Genomic DNA, 7,740 nt, shown 5'->3' with positions numbered 1-7,740 from the left:
AGGTGTGATAATCAAGAAGGCACAACAATGCCTCTTCTTCCTCTGAACGCTTATGAAATTCAGCATGTCTGTAAGGACCCTCACTAACTCTTATAGATGCATCAGAGAAAGCATTCTACCCAGCTACATCATGGCTGGTACAGTAATTGCTCTACCCATGGCCATAAGAACCTACAGAAAGTTATGTGAACAGCCCAGACAATCACACAAGCCATGGACTCCCTCTACGTATACTGTAGTTCCGGAATGGCAGCTAGCGTCAACAGTGACACCTCCAATCCTGGTATTAATCTCTTCCAACCTCTTCCATCACGCAGAAGATACAAAAGCTTAAACGCACATACCAGTGGGTTCCAGAACAAATTTTTACCCGCTGTTATTCGTCTGTCGAATGGGTCTCTCAAATTTCAAATCTAATGGCGATCTCTTTTTGTCCTCTCCTTGCAGCCATAACTTTCTCTGCCTTGCTCTGTTCAATCACCCTATGATCTGCTTATTCTGTACACAAAACACAACTTTCAACTGCACTTAGGTATGTGTGACAACGATAAATCACATCAAATCAAGTGCAACAGCCTGCTCGACTTACACAGTGACTGCAGTGGAGCTGTTGTCACCACTTGCAACTGACAAAGTCCAGCTGCATACATGACATGGATAAACAAACAGCATTAACATTTTGCGTCTGAAATGTTTTCTTCAGAACAGAACAGTCTTGGAATTTAAACATTTTTATGCTGTTGAGAGAGGGGGAGAAACATTAAGTAGAATAAATGGTAATGGTGCTCAGAGCAGGAGTCAAAAAGAGTGGTAATGTTAGTAAAAGTGAGGTGGAAATGTAAAATGCATGGAGATACTAGGTGCAAAAGAGAGAAAGAAAATCTATTCTGTTGAGAGTGAAACAACACGATACATTTTTTTTTAAAAAGCAATGGAGGTGAAGGAAGGAGTCAGTTTCTAAACCAACTGGAGGGGTAGATGTCATGCTGTGAAGTTTGTTGACTCAATGTTCAGGGCTAGCATAGGGAGATGTGACATGAAAATGTGATGTTGTTCCTCCAGTTCACATTGAACATTAATACAACACGATAGCACACCCAGGATGGGAATTTTAGCATGGGGACATGATGGTTTAAGTGAAAAGGCAAACAACTGGCTGGTGAGTGTCATAATTAGGGATTGGGCACAGGTATGACATCATCGATATATCAGAGAAAGAGTTGTTGGTAGTCTCGGAATAGAAACACAACAAGGCATGTTTCACATACTGAGTTGAGAGTGTGATGCTGGAAATGCACAGCTGGTCAGGCAGCATCCGAGGAGCAGGAGAATTGACATTCAGGCATAAGCCCTTCATCAGGAATGAGAAGTTCTCATCTTTTCCATGTTCCAAATACCAACAAAGGCACAAGCATAGCCTGGGACATATGTGGTTGTCTATACTTTGAGTGTTGTCATCTTGAGGTTGTACAGGACATGAGTGAGACCTAGGATGGGGGAATTTCAAGAACAGGGGATATATTTTTAAGGTGAGAGGAGGGAGATTTTAAAAAGACATGAGGGGCAATTTATTTTTACACAGAAGGTGATTCACATGTGGAATGAACTTCCTGAGGAAATCCTGAATGTTGAGCACAATTGCAAAGTTTAAAAGACACCTAGGTAAATATATGAATAGCAAAGGTTTGGAGAGATAGGAGTAGACATTTTTTCCTAGATTTGCTTAAGAAATGTTGTAAGGAGAAAGCCGGGAACTATTGGCCTGTCTGACTTTGGTTGTGGGTAGATTGATGGAGGTGATTTTAAAACATAAACTTTACGGACATTTAGAGAGACATAAATTGATTCGGGATAGTCAGCGTGGCTTTGTGTGAGAAAAATAATTTCTCACAAACATGCTTGCAGTTTTGAAGAAGTTACCAAAACGATTGACGAAGGCAGAACAGTAGATATTGTTTACTTGGACTTTAGTAGAACTTTTGACAAGGTTCCACATTATAGACTAATTAGTAAAGTTAGGTCACAAGATTGAGCTTGCCAATTGGACGCATTACTGGCTTAATGGCAGGAGAAAGAGACTAGTGGTTGAGGGTTGCTTTCAGATTGAAGGCCTGTCACCAGAGTGTTCCACAAGGATCGGTTCTGGGAAATCTTTTGTTTGTCATCTATATGAATGATTTGGATGAGCATATAGAAGGCATGGTTAGTCAGCTTGCAGACAGCACCAAAAGTGGTAGCGTAGTAGCCAGTGAAATAGGTTTCCTAAGATTACAAAGGGATCTTGTTCAAATGGGTCAATGGGTTCAAAAATGGCAGATGGTGTTCAGTCTGGATAAATGCAAGGTATTGCATTTGGGTTCAACAAATAAGGGTAGGACACATAGGGCACAACCAAAGTAGGACCTTGGTTGTGTTTATACACAAGTAGTGTTGGTAGAACAGAGAGGCCAATGGGTTCAGGTACACCATTCCTTGAAGTTTCCATCACATATAGACAGGGTGGTTCAAGAGACATTTTGCACGCTGTGCCTTCATTGCTCAATCCTTTGAGTATAGGCGTTGAAAAGTCACGTTGTGTTTGGGCAGGACATTGGTGAGACATCTTCTGGAATATAGTGTTCAGTTCTGTTTGCCAAGTAATAGGAAGGATATTTTTAAGCTGGAGGAATTCAGAAGAGGTTTACTGGATTTTGCCAGGTATGGAAAGTTTGAGCTGTAAAGAAAGGCTGGATAGACTGGGTAGGAACAAATTACTGCAGATGCTGGAATCTGTAACAGGAAACAAAAAGTGTTGGAGATCACAATGGTCGATGGAGAGAAAGCAAGCTCATGTTATGAATCTCGATGAATCTACATCAGAGCTGAAGTGAAGTGAAGCGATAGGCTGGAACCTTTTACACTGGAGAGTAGCAGGTCAAGTGGAAACCTTATGGACGTTTATAAAATAAAATAATGAAGGGTATAGATAGGATGAAGAGTAGTTGTCTTTTTCCTCGGATGGGGGATTTCAGGAGAGGGGGCACATTTTAAGGGCAGAAGTGCGAGAGTTAAAAAAGACATGAGGGGCATCTTTTTTTCCATAGAGGGTGGGGGTTAGCCAGTGGAATGAAGTTCCTGAGGAACTGATGGATGTGGGCACCGTTACAATGTTTAAAAGATATTTGGGTAAGTACATGAAAAGGGAAAGTTTGGATCTGGACCAGTAGCAGTGAGCTACGGCGAGTTTAGTTTGAGATTATGTTCGGCACAGAGTGATTGGGCTGAAGGGTTTGTTTCCGTACTGCATGACTCGATGACTCTCTGTGAAACTGCGTCCGCCTGTTGTCTTTGCAGCAATGTCTGCAGTGGAGCTGTTGCTGCCGTTTGAACTGAAGGCAACTGAGGGAAGCGCCAGGCGATCGCCGGGGGCTGTGGCGCGCGCCTGTAATCCCGCTGCTGGGAGGCTGAGGCTGCCGGATGACTTGAGGTTGGGAGTTCTGGGCTGTTGTGGTCTGTGTCGATCGGGTGCCCACACTCAGGGCAGTGTCCACATGGTGCTCCTCGGGGAACTCGGGTGTACCAGGTGTGCTGCAGAGGGGTGAACCGGCCCAGGTCGGAAACGGAGCAGGTCAAACCCCTCGCACTGCTCAGTAGTGGGATAGCACCTGTGAATGGATGCAGCAGTGCAGCCTGACCAATACAGTGAGACGCAGTCTTTTACACCATTCTTTACCTTGCGGCATTCCCATCTTTTGCCATCAGTGCAAACAATCTCGATGTCTCAATCCTGCTTCCTTCCTTCCCCACTCACTCCCTCCACCCCCTACGCCCGCCACGTTTATTCACTCTCACGATAACCAATCTTTACAAAGTCAACAACAAATCCACACATTTTACAAAAACCGAATCTCTCTACAAGTCCTCCACACTCACCCAAACACACTCTCTCAGTCATTACCTCACACTTCCCACACTGCCCTTTTCTACCTCTCCTCAATATTCACTTCTCTTTTACTGCTCCCTGCTGTTCACAGCACCTCCTGTTCGGAGAAAATCTCCACTTTACACAATCCTACCAGCCACGGCCAGCAGAGAGCGCAAAACTCTCTTCATTTTCCTGCCCGAATTCTCCATTGCTCACATTGCCGAAACTTCCATTGCAACCACCAAGCGTTCAAGCTGCCTCCCGGCTCTTTCCCCTCTCCGTCATCCATTCATTCATTCACTTCGGCAAATGATTCTCCTGCAAAACTGTGCAACACTTGAACTCTCATTCTAACTTCTCTCATGCTGTAGCTACCAGAGAGAAAGAAAGAGGCAGCAAGACTGGCATTTCCATGATGCCACAATCAAGTTGACCAACAGCCCATTTTTCCATCTCCTCACTTCCGAGTATGAGGTCTTAGACAAGACAGCGAGAAATAATAGCAGCCGAGATGCACGTTATTTCCAAGAACGGGGGCCTTACTGGCCTCACTTTACAACTGGCGGTGGTCCAAGTGGCAGATCGGTTAGAAGAAAGTTCTCTGTTCCTCTCTGCTGCGATTCTCGCACGCCACTTGAATGCCACCGGTATTCAGTCTTCTGCTTCCCACTCTAATATTGAAAACATATCTTGGCCATTGCTGGAATGGAGCAATATAGTAGCAGAGGTGTAATTTGTTCAAGGGTTCTATCACACAAAATCATGCGACTGCCTTCCCTTACAGTCACAAGAGCATGTAACATAGAAGCTTCCGCAACAGATGTTGAACCATTGCTACTGAACCACCAACAATGCCTACCACTCCATACCACAAATACACTTTTGAAAATCAGATCACAGCACTGTGTTCCTGCTCCCAGTTTATAAGCAGAATCTGAAACTTGAGGACCTAGCACAGAAAGTAGGACAGTGCTGGTCTGAAGCTGCAGAAGGGCTTCTGTGGCGCTGCTTGGAATCGTTGGGCTGAACCATATTTCAGAGTTCAGCAGTCATCCTAGCCAAGTATGCTGTCACGGTCACAGACGTGATTGGCATTTGTATAGACGGCTGTGTGTCAAAGAAGAAAATCAGTGCGTTCATCAACCAGAAACCTTGTATGAACTGGGATATCCATTGCCTACTGAAGACCGGGCAGGTGGCATTCAAATTGAATGACTCAGACTTTCATAAGAATTCTGGATACAACCTCTGCAAGGCTATTACAGATGCCAAGAGGCAGTACAGGACTACGTTAGAGACCCAAACTAACCAAATGGACACCCATCGCCTGTCACAAGGCCTACACAGCATAACAGGATGCAAATTGAAGCAGAACAGAATAGCGGAGAAAAACACAGCCTTCCCTGATCTTTTTACAATCCGTTCAAACAGAATGCCAGTGGAATGATACCACCTGCCCCCAACAACCCCAGATCCTCATATTCCTCCAGTCACTGCTGCAGATGTCAGATCGCCTTCTTGAGAGTGAACCCAAGGAAAGCAACTTGTCCGGATGGAGTCCCCAGCCATGCACTTAGATCCTGTGCAGACCAGCTAGCGAGAGAACTTTCTGACATCTTTAACCCCTCGTTGTTACAATCTGAAGTCCCCAACTGCTTCCATTATTCCGGTACCAAAGAAAGCACATGCAATGTGTCTCAATGACTACCGCCTGATGCCTCTGACTTCCATAGTTACAAAGTCCTTTGAGAGGTTAGTCATGGATCACATCAACCCTAGACCCCCAGCCTGCCTCAATCCCTTGCAATCTGCCTACCAGTGCAACAGGTCCACGGTAGATGCCATTTTTCTCATCCTGCACTCATTCGACGAACATCTGAATAATACAGATACCTGTGTCAGGCTTCTACTTATTGATTACAGCTCCACCTTCAACATTATAATACCAACCAAACTAACCTCCAAACTCTGAGACCTAGGTCTTGGGTCTGCTATCTGCAACAGGATCCTCAACCTCTTGATCCATAGACTGCAGTCAGTAAAGAAAGATAACATCACCTCCTCTGCGATGCGCCTCAACACCGGCACCTCCCAAGAATACGTACTCAAGCTCCTACTGCACTCCCTGTGCACTCGGGACTGTGTGGCACAATTTCATCCGAATGCCATTTACAAGTTCACTGAAAACACTACCATTGTATGACAGATATCAGACAGCATACAGAAAAAAGATAGGATGCTTGATCTTATGATGCAAAGATAACAATCTCTCCTCCAAAGTGGTGGGCAAAACTAAGGAGCTTGATCATCGACCTCCGGAAGAAAGAAGAACAACATGACCCCACTTATATCAATGGAGCTGAGGTGGAGAGGGTCGATAGCGTCAAATTCCTTGGAGTGATGATAACCAGCAACCTGCACTGAACCTCCCACAGAGGTGTGATAATCAAGAAGGCACAACAATGCCTCTTCTTCCTCTGAACGCTTATGAAATTCAGCATGTCTGTAAGGACCCTCACTAACTCTTATAGATGCATCATAGAAAGCATTCTACCCAGCTACATCATGGCTGGTACAGTAATTGCTCTACCCATGGCCATAAGAACCTACAGAAAGTTATGTGAACAGCCCAGACAATCACACAAGCCATGGACTCCCTCTACGTATACTGTAGTTCCGGAATGGCAGCTAGCGTCAACAGTGACACCTCCAATCCTGGTATTAATCTCTTCCAACCTCTTCCATCACGCAGAAGATACAAAAGCTTAAACGCACATACCAGTGGGTTCCAGAACAAATTTTTACCCGCTGTTATTCGTCTGTCGAATGGGTCTCTCAAATTTCAAATCTAATGGCGATCTCTTTTTGTCCTCTCCTTGCAGCCATAACTTTCTCTGCCTTGCTCTGTTCAATCACCCTATGATCTGCTTATTCTGTACACAAAACACAACTTTCAACTGCACTTAGGTATGTGTGACAACGATAAATCACATCAAATCAAGTGCAACAGCCTGCTCGACTTACACAGTGACTGCAGTGGAGCTGTTGTTACCACTTGCAACTGACAAAGTCCAGCTGCATACATGACATGGATAAACAAACAGCATTAACATTTTGCGTCTGAAATGTTTTCTTCAGAACTGAACAGTCTTGGAATTTAAACATTTTTATGCTGTTGAGAGAGGGGGAGAAACATTAAGTAGAATAAATGGTAATGGTGCTCAGAGCAGGAGACAAAAAGAGTGGTAATGTTAGTAAAAGTGAGATGGAAATGTAAAATGCATGGAGATACTAGGTGCAAAAGAGAGAAAGAAAATCTATTCTGTTGAGAGTGAAACAACACGATACATTTTTTTTTAAAAAAGCAATGGAGGTGAAGGAAGGAGTCAGTTTCTAAACCAACTGGAGGGGTAGATGTCATGCTGTGAAGTTTGTTGACTCAATGTTCAGGGCTAGCATAGGGAGATGTGACATGAAAATGTGATGTTGTTCCTCCAGTTCACATTGAACATTAATACAACACGATAGCACACCCAGGATGGGAATTTTAGCATGGGAACATGATGGTTTAAGTGAAAAGGCAAACAACTGGCTGGTGAGTGTCATAATTAGGGATTGGGCACAGGTATGACATCATCGATATATCAGAGAAAGAGTTGTTGGTAGTCTCGGAATAGAAACACAACAAGGCATGTTTCACATACTGAGTTGAGAGTGTGATGCTGGAAATGCACAGCTGGTCAGGCAGCATCCGAGGAGCAGGAGAATTGACATTCAGGCATAAGCCCTTCATCAGGAATGAGAAGTTCTCATCTTTTCCATGTTCCAAATACCAA

At 44.2% G+C, this 7,740-nt stretch overlaps 1 non-coding gene across 1 annotated transcript; it reads left to right on the top strand.

The window, feature by feature from the left end:
• The first annotated feature begins 3,400 nt into the window (after positions 1-3,400).
• LOC148146905 (signal recognition particle RNA) lies at positions 3,401-3,698 on the top strand. The gene has a single exon (XR_015760277.1).
• The last annotated feature ends 4,042 nt before the right edge of the window (positions 3,699-7,740 follow it).

The sequence above is a fragment of the Chiloscyllium plagiosum genome, unplaced genomic scaffold (genome assembly GCF_037043375.1).
Source record: "Chiloscyllium plagiosum isolate Xiang-an unplaced genomic scaffold, Cpla_swu_hap1 HiC_scaffold_18, whole genome shotgun sequence".
Lineage (NCBI taxonomy): Eukaryota > Metazoa > Chordata > Chondrichthyes > Orectolobiformes > Hemiscylliidae > Chiloscyllium > Chiloscyllium plagiosum.
This window is presented reverse-complemented; position numbering and strand designations above follow the sequence as displayed.